The sequence below is a fragment of the Triticum dicoccoides genome, chromosome 2B, assembly GCF_002162155.2.
Source record: "Triticum dicoccoides isolate Atlit2015 ecotype Zavitan chromosome 2B, WEW_v2.0, whole genome shotgun sequence".
Taxonomy (NCBI): Eukaryota; Viridiplantae; Streptophyta; class Magnoliopsida; order Poales; family Poaceae; genus Triticum; species Triticum dicoccoides.
In genome coordinates, this window is record NC_041383.1 from 565,661,888 (window position 1) to 565,676,850 (window position 14,963).

Sequence of the window (14,963 nt, forward strand, 5' to 3'; positions counted from 1 at the left end):
ATATATTGATACAAACCGACTTAGATTAGATATTACAAACCGTTTTGGATGAAAGAAGAGAAACGTTGAAACCAGGCTCGTGGAGGTTGTTTGAGACCATAAAGAGATTTCTGAAGAAGACACATGATTTGGATAGGAATGATTTTCAAAACCAAGAGGTTGCTGACAATAGACGGTCTCTTGAAGAGAAGCATCGAGGAAAGCATTTTTTACATCTAGTTGATGGATGGGCCATGCGGAGAAAATAGTGATGCTAAGAATAGTACGAATGGTGCTGGACTTGACAACATGAAGAGAATGTTTCATCATAATAAATGCCATGTTGTTGAGAGTAACCACGACAGACCCAACGGGCTTTATAGCGGGAGAGGCTCCCGTCAGAGTGAAATTTTTGGCGAAAGACCCATTTGCCAGAAACGATATATGTATTGGGAGGATGAGGAACTAAGTGCCAAGTATTGTTTTGAATTAAAGTATTGTATTATTCTTGCATGGCAGCATCCCAATTCGGATCAAGAAGAGCACTTTTGTAAGTTCTGAGGATGGAAGAGAGAGATGTGGTAGCATGTAGGTTGAGGCGATCTGTGGGCTGACAAAAACCTGATTTGGCGCGAGTACGCATGCCATGATCATTGACAGGGCGACGGTAGGAACAACTTTAGCTGGTAGGATGGAAACGGGGGGTGTCTGGTGTAGGAGAAGATGCAGACGGTGGGTGGGGTGGTGTTGGGTTGTGTGGTTGCGGGTTGGGCGTTGGCGGGTTGGGTGATGGCGGGTTGGGTGGTGGCAAGTTGTTTGGTGGCAGGTTGGGTGGTGACGGGGTGTTGGATGCACTACTGCAGGATGCTGCTAACGCGACACTACGATCAGAGACCCTTCAAGAAACTGTGTGCGATGCAATAATCGCAAACGGTAGTGTAAGAAAACCGTCAAAAATGTGGAACACGTTTGCGATGATGGATGCATCAAACACGGTTCAGATTTTAGTTGCGTGTGTGATGCACGGCATACGGTTCAGTTCAATGAACTGTTTGCGATGAGGAAGTGGAACGGAAACGGGCAGCCAGATGAAGGCGTGTGCGATATACGACATACAGTTTAATCGGATTAACTGTTTGTGATGAGGCGGAACAACAGAAACGTACAGCTAGATAAAAGTGTGTGCGATTGAGGGCATATGCTTTAGAAGGATTAACTGTTTGCGATTAGGCAACAAAACAAAAACGGTCAGCCAGATCAAAGGTGTGTGCGATTGATGGCATACACTTCACACGGATGAACTATTTGCGATTAGCCACAACAAACACAAACAGTTAGACAGATCAACGTGTGTGCGCTAGATGGGCACACATTATAATTAAAAGAAGCGTGCGCGATGGTAATAACGAGCGCGCACGGTTCTTGCAACAAGACGTGTGCTGGCATTGCCTATTGCGATGCACCAAACGCCACGTACGTGGGCGAGAAAGCGTGCCCACGTTACGTTGTCCGGGAATAGTGCCGCACTTAGAAATTATAGAACCGTCAATAAATTTTGAGCCTGCGTCCCGTCACCTTCCAAATTGCAAACCTGTTCACACCGATCAAAATCTAAACGGTTTCTCACTTAGGAGCGTATTAGTACTCGGTTATAAATATTGTACTATGCCAAGATGACTGCACATTCCTTCCTCAACTCCTCATCCACAAAAGCAAACAAGTCATTCAACATCGTTCTCTTGCGTCTGCCATGGTCAGATTGAGTTCTCGGTCAAGAGATTACCACCACGGAGAGGCGAGCATGGAAGCAGAAGCACGAGAGATGTTCGGCTTAGCCGTGAAAGCAGCCGGCATGTCCCGCCGTGCCGCCGAAGCAGCACGAAGCCGTCGATGCAGCAGACTAGCCTGGTCACACCGTGGAAGCAGCAGAGATGTCCTCCCGCGTCGCGTTGGCCTGGGAAAATCTCTCGCGGGCAAGCAAGGACTCTTACAGGCGCATGCATGCGATCGTCCATAGCCAGATGGATCAGATCTCCGGCTGGATGAAGCTGCAGGACAAGTTGAATGCCTCGTTTGAAAAACTCCGGGCCAAGCGCGACCTGCTGAGGGCGAAGATCGCCGGAAGGGCGGAGCAGGCGGAGGAGACTGCTGACTTGTTGAAGAAGACGGGCGTCATCGTCAAGAAACTTATGGACGAGAATGCCATGCTCCGCATCGAGCACAAAAGGCTGGTGGAGGAATCCGCGGTTGCTTCCGAGCAGCATATTAAGGACATGAAACTGATGAAAGAGATCATCACCGCTCGCTGCGAGAACTAGTCTCCGCGACCTGCAGCACATCAAGAAAGTAGAGATCAATGAGCTAGATCGTTGTATGTGTTGGGGAACGTTGCAGAAAATTAAAATTTTTCCTACGGTTTCACCAAGATCCATCTATGAGTTCATCTAAGCAACGAGTCTAGGGAGAGAGTTTGCATCTACATACCACTTGTAGATCGCGTGCGGAAGCTTGCAAGGTGATGATGTAGTCGTACTCGACGTGATCCAAATCACCGATGACCAGCGCCGAACAGACGGCACCTCCGCGTTCAACACACGTACGGGATGGGAGACGTCTCCTCCTTCTTGATCCAGCAAGGGGGGAGGATAGGTTGATGAAGATCCAGCAGCACGACGGCGTGGTGGTGGATGCAGGGCGTCACAGCAGCAGGGCTTCGCCGAGACTACGAGGGAGAGACGTAACAGGGGGAGGTGGAGGCGCCAGGGGCTGGTGTATGAAGTCCCTCCTCTCCCCCACTATATATAGGGGTGCCAGGGGGGGCGCCGGCCCTAGTAGATGAGATCTACTAGGGGGGGCGGCGGCCTAGGGGAGGTTTCCCTCCCCCCCCCCAAGGCACCTAGGGGTGCCTTCCACCACTAGGACTCCTCCTAGGGGGAAACCCTAGGCGCATGGGCCTATAGGGGCTGGTGCCCTTGGCCCATGATGGCCAAGGCGCACCCCCTACAGCCCATGTGGCCCCCCGGGACAGGTGGCCCCACCCGGTGGACCCCCGGGACCCTTCCGGTGGTCCCGGTACAATACCGATAACCCCGAAACTTGTCCCGATGCCCGAAATAGCACTTCCTATATATAATTCTTTACCTCCGGACCATTCCGGAACTCCTCGTGACGTCTGGGATCTCATCCGGGACTCCGAACAAAATTCGGGTTTCTGCATATACATATCTTCATAACCCTAGCGTCACCGAACCTTAAGTGTGTAGACCCTACGGGTTCGGGAGACATGCAGACATGACCGAGACGCTCTTAGTCAATAACCATCAGCGGGATCTGGATACCCATGATGGCTCCCACATGCTCCTCGATGTTGTCATCGGATGAACCACTATGTCGAGGATTCGATCAAACCCTGTATGCAATTCCCTTTGTCAATCGTTACGTTACTTGCCCGAGACTCGATCGTCGGTATCCCAATACCTTGTTCAGTCTCATTACCGGCAAGTCACTTTACTCGTACCGTAATGCATGATCCCGTGTCCAACACCTTGGTCACATTGAGCTCAATATGATGATGCATTACCGAGTGGGCCCAGAGATACCTCTCCGTCATACGGAGTGACAAATCCCAGTCTCGATCCGTGTCAACCCAACAGCTACTTTCGGAGATACCTGTAATGCACCTTTATAGTCACCCAGTTACGTTGTGACGTTTGATACACCCAAGGCACTCTTACGGTATCCGGGAGTTACATGATCTCATGGTCGAAGGAAGAGATACTTGACACTTGCAAAGCTCTAGCAAAACGAACTACACGATCTTTTATGCTATGCTTAGGATTGGGTCTTGTCCATCACATCATTCTCCTAATGATGTGATCCCGTTATCAACGACATCCAATGTCCATAGTCAGGAAACCATGACTATCTGTTGATCACAACGAGCTGGTCAACTAGAGGCTTACCAGGGACATAGTGTGGTCTAAGTATTCACACGTGTATTATGATTTCCGGATAATACAGTTATAGCATGAATAAAAGACAATTATCATGAACAATGAAATATAATAATACTTTTATTATTGCCTCTAGGGCATATTTCCAACAGTCTCCCACTTGCACTAGAGTCACTAATCTAGTTACATTGTGATGAATCGAACACCCATAGAGTTCTGGTGTTGATCATGTTTTGCACGCGAGAGAGGTTTAGTCAGCGGATCTGCGACATTCAGATCCGTGTGCACTTTGCAAATCTCTATGTCTCCATCTTGAACATTTTCACGGATGGAGTTGAAACAACGCTTGATGTGCCTGGTCTTCTTGTGAAACCTGGGCTCCTTTGCGAGGGCAATAGCTCCAGTGTTGTCACAGAAGAGTTTGATCGGCCCCGACGCATTGGGTATGACTCCTAGGTCGGTGATGAACTCCTTCACCCAAATCGCTTCATGTGCTGCCTCCGAGGCTGCCATGTACTCCGCTTCACACGTAGATCCCGCCACGACGCTCTGCTTGCAGCTGCACCAGCTTACTGCTCCACCATTCAACATATACACGTATCCGGTTTGTGACTTAGAGTCATCCAGATCTGAGTCGAAGCTAGCGTCGACGTAACCCTTTACGACGAGCTCTTCGTCTCCTCCATAAACGAGAAACATGTCCTTTGTTCTTTTCAGGTACTTCAGGATATTCTTGACCGCTGTCCAGTGTTCCTTGCCGGGATTACTTTGGTATCTTGCTACCAAACTTACGGCAAGGTTTACATCGGGTCTGGTACACAGCATGGCATACATAATAGATCCTATGGCTGAAGCATAGGGGATGACACTCATCTCTTCTTTATCTTTTGCCGTGGTCGGTGACTGAGCTGAGCTCAATCTCACACCTTGTAACATAGGCAAGAACCCCTTCTTGGACTGATCCATTCTGAATCTCTTCAAAATCTTATCAAGGTATGTGCTTTGTGAAAGACCTATGAGGCGTCTCGATCTATCTCTATAGATCTTGATGCCTAATATATAAGCAGCTTCTCCAAGGTCCTTCATTGAAAAACACTTGTTCAAGTAGGCCTTAATGCTGTCCAGAAATTCTATATTATTTCCCATCAGGAGTATGTCATCTACATATAATATGAGAAATGCTACAGAGCTCCCACTCACTTTCTTGTAAACGCAGGCTTCTCCATAAGTCTGCATAAACCCAAACGCTTTGATCATCTCATCAAAGCGAATGTTCCAACTCCGAGATGCTTGCACCAGTCCATAAATGGATCGCTGGAGCTTGCATACTTTGTTAGCGTTCCGAGGATCGACAAAACCTTCCGGCTGCATCATATACAGTTCTTCCTTAAGATGCCCGTTAAGGAATGCTGTTTTGACGTCCATCTGCCATATCTCATAATCATAGTATGCGGCAATTGCTAACATGATTCGGACGGACTTTAGCTTCGCTACAGGAGAGAATGTCTCGTCGTAGTCAATCCCTTGAACCTGTCGATAACCCTTGGCGACAAGTCGAGCTTTATAGATGGTAACATTACCATCCGCGTCCGTCTTCTTCTTAAAGATCCATTTGTTTTCTATCGCTCGCCGATCATCGGGCAAGTCTGTCAAAGTCCATACTTTGTTTTCATACATGGATTCTATCTCGGATTTCATGGCTTCAAGCCATTTGTTGGAATCCGGGCCCGCCATTGCTTCTTCATAGTTCGAAGGTTCATTGTTGTCTAACAACATGATTTCCAGGACAGGGTTGCCGTACCACTCTGGTGCGGAACGTGTCCTTATGGACCTACGAAGTTCAGCAGTAACTTGATCCGAAGTACCTTGATCATTATCATGGTTTTCCTCTTCAGTTGGTGTGGGCATCACAGGAACGGTTTCCTGTGCTGCGTCACTATCCCGCTCAAGAGGTAGTACTTCATCGAGTTCTACTTTCCTCCCACTTACTTCTTTCGAGAGAAACTCTTTTTCCAGAAAGCATCCGTTCTTGGCAACAAAGATCTTGCCTTCGGATCTTAAGTAGAAGGTATACCCTACAGTTTCCTTAGGGTATCCTATGAATACGCATTTTTCCGACTTGGGTTCGAGCTTTTCAGGTTGAAGTTTCTTGTCATAAGCTTCGCATCCCCAAACTTTTAGAAACGACAGCTTAGGTTTCTTTCCAAACCATAATTCATACGATGTCGTCTCAACGGATTTAGACGGTGCCCTATTTAAAGTGAATGTAGCTGTCTCTAGAGCGTATCCCCAAAATGATAGCGGTAAATCGGTAAGAGACATCATAGACCGCACCATATCCAATAGAGTGCGATTACGACGTTCGGACACACCGTTTCGCTGAGGTGTTCCAGGCGGCGTGAGCTGTGAAACGATTCCACATTTCTTTAAGTGTGTACCAAATTCGTGACTTAAGTATTCTCCTCCACGATCTGATCGTAAGAATTTTATCTTTCGGTCACGTTGATTCTCCACCTCATTCTGAAATTCCTTGAACTTTTCAAAGGTCTCAGACTTGTGTTTCATTAAGTAGACATACCCATATCTACTCAAGTCATCTGTGAGAGTGAGAACATAACGATATCCTCCGCGAGCCTCAACGCTCATTGGACCGCACACATCGGTATGTATGATTTCCAACAAGTTGGTTGCTCGCTCCATTGTTCCGGAGAACGGAGTCTTGGTCATTTTGCCCAAGAGGCATGGTTCGCACGTGTCAAACGATTCATAATCAAGAGACTCTAAAAGTCCATCGGCATGGAGCTTCTTCATGCGCTTGACACCAATGTGACCAAGGCGGCAGTGCCACAAGTATGTGGGACTATCGTTATCAACTTTAAATCTTTTGGCATCTACACTATGAACATGTGTAACATTATGCTCGAGATTCATTAAGAATAAACCATTGACCATCGGAGCATGACCATAAAACATATCTCTCATATAAATCGAACAACCATTATTCTCAGACTTAAATGAGTAGCCATCTCGTATTAAACGAGATCCTGATACAATGTTCATGCTCAAACTTGGCACTAAATAACAATTATTAAGGTTCAAAACTAATCCCGTAGGTAAATGTAGAGGCAGCATGCCGACGGCGATCACATCGACTCTGGAACCATTCCCGACGCGCATCGTCACCTCGTCCTTTGCCAGTCTCCGTTTATTCCGCAGCTCCTGCTGTGAGTTACAAATATGAGCAACGGCACCGGTATCAAATACCCAGGAGTTACTACGATTACTAGTAAGGTACACATCAATCACATGTATATCAAATATACCTTTGGTGTTGCCGGCCTTCTTATCCGCTAAGTATTTGGGGCAGTTCCGCTTCCAGTGACCCTTCCCCTTGCAATAAAAGCACTCAGTCTCAGGCTTAGGTCCATTCTTTGACTTCTTCCCGGTAACTGGCTTACCAGGCGCGGCAACATCTTTGCCGTCCTTCTTGAAGTTCTTCTTACCCTTGCCCTTCTTGAACTTAGTGGTCTTATTGACCATCAACACTTGATGTTCTTTCTTGATTTCAGCCTCTGCTGACTTCAGCATCGAGAACACTTCAGGAATGGTCTTTTCCATTCCCTGCATGTTGTAGTTCATCACAAAGCTCTTGTAGCTTGGTGGGAGCGACTGGAGGATTCTGTCAATGACCGCCTCATCTGGGAGGTTAATGTTCAGCTGGGTCATATGGTTGTGCAACCCAGACATCTTCAGGATGTGCTCACTGACAGAACTGTTTTCCTCCATCTTACAACTGTAGAACTTGTCGGAGACATCATATCTCTCGACCCGGGCATGAGCTTGGAAAACTAGTTTCAGCTCTTCGAACATCTCATATGCTCCGTGATGCTCAAAACGCTTTTGGAGCCCCGGTTCTAAGCTGTAAAGCATGCCGCACTGAACGAGGGAGTAATCATCAGCGCGAGACTGCCAAGCATTCATAATGTCTTGGTTCTCTGGGACGGGAGCGTCACCTAGCGGTCCTTCTAGGACATATTGTTTCCTGGCAGCTATGAGGATGATCCTCAGGTTCCGGACCCAGTCCGTATAGTTGCTGCCATCATGTTTCAGCTTGGTTTTCTCTAGGAACGCGTTGAAGTTCATGTTAACATGAGCGTTGGCCATTTGATCTACAAGACATATTTGCAAAGGTTTTAGACTAAGTTCATGATAATTAAGTTCTAATCAAATTATGAACTCCCACTTAGATTAGACATCCCTTTAGTCATCTAAGTGTTACACGATCCGAGTCGACTAGCCCGTGTCCGATCATCACGTGAGACGGACTAGTCATCGTCGGTGAACATTTTCATGTTGATCGTATCTTCCATACGACTCGTGTTCGACCTTTCGGTCTCCGTGTTCCGAGGCCATGTCTGCACATGCTAGGCTCGTCAAGTTAACCCTAAGTGTTTTCGCTGTGTAAAACTGTCTTACACCCGTTGTATGTGAACGTAAGAATCCATCACACCCGATCATCACGTGGTGCTTAGAAACGACGAACTGTAGCAACGGTGCACAGTTAGGGGAGAACACTTCTTGAAATTTTATAAGGGATCATCTTATTTACTACCGTCGTCCTAAGTAGACAAGATGCATAATACATAATAAACATCACATGCAATTATATAGTTGTGACATGATATGGCCAATATCATATAGCTCCATTGATCTTCATCTTCGGGGCTCCATGATCATCTTGTCACCGGCTTGACACCATGATCTCCATCATCATGATCTCCATCATCGTGTCTTCATGAAGTTGTCACGCCAACGACTACTTCTACTTCTATGACTAACGTTTAGCAATAAAGTAAAGTAGTTTACATGACGTTATTCAATGACACGCAGGTCATACAAAAAAAAATAATGACAACTCCTATGGCTCCTGCCGGTTGTCATACTCATCGACATGCAAGTCGTGAATCCTATTACAAAGAACATGATCTCATACATCACAATTCATCATTCATCACAACTTCTGGCCATATCACATCACATGATCAATCGCTGCAAAAACAAGTTAGACGTCCTCTAATTGTTGTTGCATCTTTTACGTGGCTGCAATTGGGTTCTAGCAAGAACGTTTTCTTACCTACGAATCACCACAACGTGATTTTGTCAACTTCTATTTACCCTTCATAAGGGCCCTGTTCATCGATTCCGCTCCAACTAAGGTGGGAGAGACAGACACCCGCCAGCCACCTTATGCAACTTGTGCATGTCAGTCGGTGGAACCGGTCTCACGTAAGTGTACGTGTAAGGTTGGTCTGGGCCGCTTCATCCCACAATACCGTTGAGCAAGAAAAGACTAGTAGAGGCAAGTAAGATGACAAAATCCACGCCCACAACAAAGTTGTGTTCTACTCGTGCAAAGAGAACTACGCATAGACCTAGCTCATGATGCCACTGTTGGGGAACGTTGCAGAAAATTAAAAATTTTCCTACGGTTTCACCAAGATCCATCTATGAGTTCATCTAAGCAACGAGTCTAGGGAGAGAGTTTGCATCTACATACCACTTGTAGATCGCGTGCGGAAGCTTGCAAGGTGATGATGTAGTCGTACTCGACGTGATCCAAATCACCGATGACCAGCGTCGAACGGACGGCACCTCCGCGTTCAACACACGTACGGGACGGGAGACGTCTCCTCCTTCTTGATCCAGCAAGGGGGAAGGAGAGGTTGATGAAGATCCAGCAGCACGACGGCGTGGTGGTGGATGCAGGGCGTCACAGCAGCAGGGCTTCGCCGAGACTATGAGGGAGAGACGTAACGGGGGGAGGTGGAGGCGCCAGGGGCTGGTGTATGAAGTCCCTCCTCTCCCCCATTATATATAGGGGTGCCAGGGGGGGCGCCGGCCCTAGTAGATGAGATCTACTAGGGGCGGCGGCGGCCTAGGGGAGGTTTCCCTCCCCCCCAAGGCACCTAGGGGTGCCTTCCACCACTAGGACTCCTCCTAGGGGGAAACCCTAGGCGCATGGGCCTATAGGGGCTGGTGCCCTTGGCCCATGATGGCCAAGGCGCACCCCCTACAGCCCATGTGGCCCCCCGGGACAGGTGGCCCCACCCGGTGGACCCCCGGGACCCTTCCGGTGGTCCCGGTACAATACCGATAACCCCGAAACTTGTCCCGATGCCCGAAATAGCACTTCCTATATATAATTCTTTACCTCCGGACCATTCCGGAACTCCTCGTGACGTCCGAGATCTCATCCGGGACTCCGAACAAAATTCGGGTTTCTGCATATACATATCTTCATAACCCTAGCGTCACCGAACCTTAAGTGTGTAGACCCTACGGGTTCGGGAGACATGCAGACATGACCGAGACGCTCTTAGTCAATAACCATCAGCGGGATCTAGATACCCATGATGGCTCCCACATGCTCCTCGATGTTGTCATCGGATGAACCACTATGTCGAGGATTCGATCAAACCCTGTATGCAATTCCCTTTGTCAATCGGTACGTTACTTGCCCGAGACTCGATCGTCGGTATCCCAATACCTTGTTCAGTCTCGTTACCGGCAAGTCACTTTACTCGTACCGTAATGCATGATCCCGTGTCCAACACCTTGGTCACATTGAGCTCAATATGATGATGCATTACCGAGTGGGCCCAGAGATACCTCTCTGTCATACGGAGTGACAAATCCCAGTCTCGATCCGTGTCAACCCAACAGCTACTTTCGGAGATACCTGTAATGCACCTTTATAGTCACCCAGTTACGTTGTGACGTTTGATACACCCAAGGCACTCTTACGGTATCCGGGAGTTACACGATCTCATGGTCGAAGGAAGAGATACTTGACACTTGCAAAGCTCTAGCAAAACGAACTACACGATCTTTTATGCTATGCTTAGGATTGGGTCTTGTCCATCACATCATTCTCCTAATGATGTGATCCCGTTATCAACGACATCCAATGTCCATAGTCAGGAAACCATGACTATCTGTTGATCACAACGAGCTGGTCAACTAGAGGCTTACCAGGGACATAGTGTGGTCTAAGTATTCACACGTGTATTACGATTTCCGAATAATACAGTTATAGCATGAATAAAAGACAATTATCATGAACGATGAAATATAATAATACTTTTATTATTGCCTCTAGGGCATATTTCCAACAGTATGCGTCTTCCTTCTTCTTTTGCCCTTGTGTATTTCGGGCATAGCTGCATGTGGCTTTTTTAGTTATCTTCCTAGATATGTAAGACAATTATTATCCACTCTCATCGTTCTTATATTCATCATGCTTGCTATAAGTCACAGTCGATGCTATATAGGTCCGTCGAATCTTACATCAAGATCCGTGCAAAACTTTCTTTTCAAATTTTCACTTTTCTCTCTTAAATCTCGGTCCAGTGAGACATAGCCACGCCATGAAACAGGGGCTCGGGCGCCATTAATGGAGACGTTGGGAGGGAGGTGCGCGGCGGATAGAGGTCAAAGGGCTCTCTTCCCGATGAGCACGCACAGGGGTCTGATCGCACGCCTCCCGTACTCAAATAACTACCTCGCACGACACCTCCTAGCCAATAAAAAGGGATGCGTGGCGGCACGTAATTGATAAGTAGAACACCCACGGTTTCAATAATAGTTGTGTTTCCGATTTCTAACGTGACAACACTTGTTCCAAAATGACTTTGTTCATTTTTAATGTGTGCGCCTTCACAAATCGGACATAAAAATTACCACAGCATGTTGGTGCCATGTCATGACACCATGCCAAATTCCATGATTTTCATGCGTGTTTTGGATATGCAGGAATTAAAAAACGAAGTTTCTCAATCTTTTCGGTCGAGCCACTGTGCCCAGATGTTTGAATTTCATTCTCATTTCTTGCATGGGACCTAGAAATTCACCCAAGGACACACATGTGTTTTTTCAACCAATTTTGGTGCACTGGAGCATGTGCTTGTAGTTCAAATTTGAATTATGCACATTAAATGCCAAGAAATTCAATTAATGTGTAAAAAAGGCCAAACAAAACCGGAATAATTCCAAAATTTAGCATGATACTTCTATTTGGTCTAATCTTCCTATGTAAACAAACTAAGGCGGGATAAGGCAGTGTACGTATGTCATTTCGCACACGGGCGTGACACGTTCCCTCTCGAAACCACGAGCCTTCTTGAGAGAAGCTCCGGTTTGCAAGAAGCTTATAACAAAGCTTGTCCCAATTCGGCCAAAAAATTTACCGCAGCATGTTGTGCCACTTCATGACACCATGCCAAGTTTCATGGTTTTCAGGCGTGTGTTGGATTTACATGAATTTAAAAACTGTAGGACCTTGAAGTATGTCTAGAGGGGGGATGATTAGACTATTTGACTAAATAAAAACTTAATCTTTTCCCAATTTTAGTCTTTGGCAGATTTTAGCAAACTTAGCACAAGCCAAGCAATCTTAACACAATTCAAGCAAGCATGCAAAGAGTATATGAGTAGCGGAAATTAAAGCATGCAACTTGCAAGAATGTAAAGGGAAGGGTTTGGAGATTTGAAACGCAATTTGGAGACACGGTGATTTTTGAGCCGTGGTTCCGATAGGTGGTGCTATCATACATCCACGTTGATGGAGACTTCAACCCACGAAGGGTAACGGTTGCGCGAGTCCACGGAGGGCTCCACCCAAGAAGGGTCCACAAAGAAGCAACCTTGTCTATCCCACCATGGCCGTCGCCCACGAAGGACTTGCCTCACTAGCGGTAGATCTTCACGAAGTAGGTGATCTCCTTGCCCTTACAAACTCCTTGGTTTAACTCCACAATCTTGTCGAAGGCTCCCAAGTGACACCTAGCCAATCTAGGAGACACCACTCTCCAAGAATTAACAAATGGTGTGTTGATGATGAACTCCTTCCTCTTGTGCTTCAAATGATAGTCTCCCCAACACTCAACTCTCTCTCACAGGATTTGGATTTGGTGGAAAGAAGATTTGAGTGGAAAGCAACTTGGGGAAGGCTAGAGATCAAGATTCATATGGTAGGAATGGAATATCTTGGCCTCAACACATGAGTAGGTGGTTCTCTCTCAGAAATGGTAAGTTGGAAGTGTAGGTTTATTCTGATGGCTCTCTCTATGAATGAAGAGGAGGTGGAGGGGTATATATAGCCTCCACACAAAAACTAACCATTACACACAATCTACCAATCTCGGTGGGACCGAATCAACAAACTCGGTCAGACCGATTTAGTAAACCTAGTGACCGTTAGGGTTTTCGATGGGACCGACATGCAACTCGGTAGGACCGATATGGTTAAGGTTAGGGCATAACGTAATCTCGGTGAGACTGATTACACAAACTCAGTGAGACCGATTTTGGTAATAAGCTTTCCAGAGAGTTGGTCAGGTAAACTCGGTGGGACCGGTTCGCTCATTTCGGTGAGACCGAAATGTTACGAAAAGGAAACAGAGAGTTTACATTGCAATCTCGGTGGGACCGATCGCTCATCTCGGTTAGACCGAAACGTTACAAAGGGAAACAGAGAGATTACAATCTCATCTCGGTGAGACCGAGATCCCTATCGGTGAGACCGATTTGCCTAGGGTTTGTGACAGTGGCTATGACATCTAAACTCGATGGCGCCGGATAGAAAGAATCGGTGGGGCCGAGTTGGACTTTAGGTTTAGGTCATATGTGGATGTGGGAAAGTAGTTGAGGGTTTTGGAGCATATCAATAAGCACTATGAAGCAAGAAGCTCATTAAGCAACACCTCATCCCTCCTTAATAGTATTGGCTTTTCCTATAGACTCGATGTGATCTTGGATCACTGAAATATAAAATGAAGAGTCTTGAGCTTGAAGCTTGAGCCAATCCTTTTATCCTTAGCATTTTGAGGGATCCACTTTTCTCATCCATGCCATGTCATTCATTGAGCTTTCCTGAAATATTTGTCTTGGAATAGTATTAGCTCAATGAGCTATATGTTGTTAGGAATTACCAAAACCACCTAGGGATAGTTGCACTTTCAATCTCCCCCTTTTTGGTAATTGATGAAAACATATAAGAGTAAGCGCTTGGCAATGTAAGAAGAACTTTTCTTGCGAAGATCATCATTGATTGGCCTTAAGAACTCATGCTCTTGCTCAAGATTGAGCTTTTCAAAGCGTAACTTCTCATGAGTCCTTAAAAGTTCTCGATGATCCCCTAAGATAGTTTCATGAGCTAACTTAAGAGTGTTTAGTTCTTTAGTTAGGAGCTCAATTTTCTCCTTATCATCGTCATTCGTTTAATCTTGATTAGCATGATTAATTGACGTTTCATCATAGTATTCATCACTAGAGTTGTCAATAAGTAAATCATCATCACCTAGCAAGTCATCTTCATCACTATTGAAATCAACATACTCGGGGTGTGTTACCTTTGGGCCTTTTTGTTGGGGAACGTAGCAGAAATTCAAAATATTCCTACGTGTCACCAAGATCTATCTATGGAGAAACCAGCAACGAGGGGAAGGAGAGTGCATCTACATACCCTTGTAGATCGCTAAGCGGAAGCGTTCAAGAGAACGGGGTTGAAGGAGTCGTACTCGTCGTGATCCAAATCACCGGAGATCCTAGTGCCGAACGGACGACACCTCCGCGTTCAACACACGTACAGCCCGGTGACGTCTCCCACGCCTTGATCCAGCAAGGAGAGAGGGAGAGGTTGAGGAAGACTCCGTCCAGCAGCAGCACAACGGCGTGGTGGTGGTGGAGGAGCGTGGCAATCCTGCAGGGCTTCGCCAAGCACCGCGGGAGAGGAGGAGTAAGAGAGGTAGGGCTGCGCCAATGGGGAGAGGTTCTCGTGTGTTGGGCAGCCCCCACACCTCAAGTATTTACAGGGGGAGGGGAGGGGGCTGCGCCCCCTCTAGGGTTCCCTCCCCAGGTGTGGCGGCAGCCCCCAGATCCCATCTGGGTGGAGGCCAGAAGGGGAGGGGGAGGCGCACCTAGGGTGGGCCTTAGGGCCCATCTGCCCTAGGGTTTGCCCCCTTTCCCCACTTC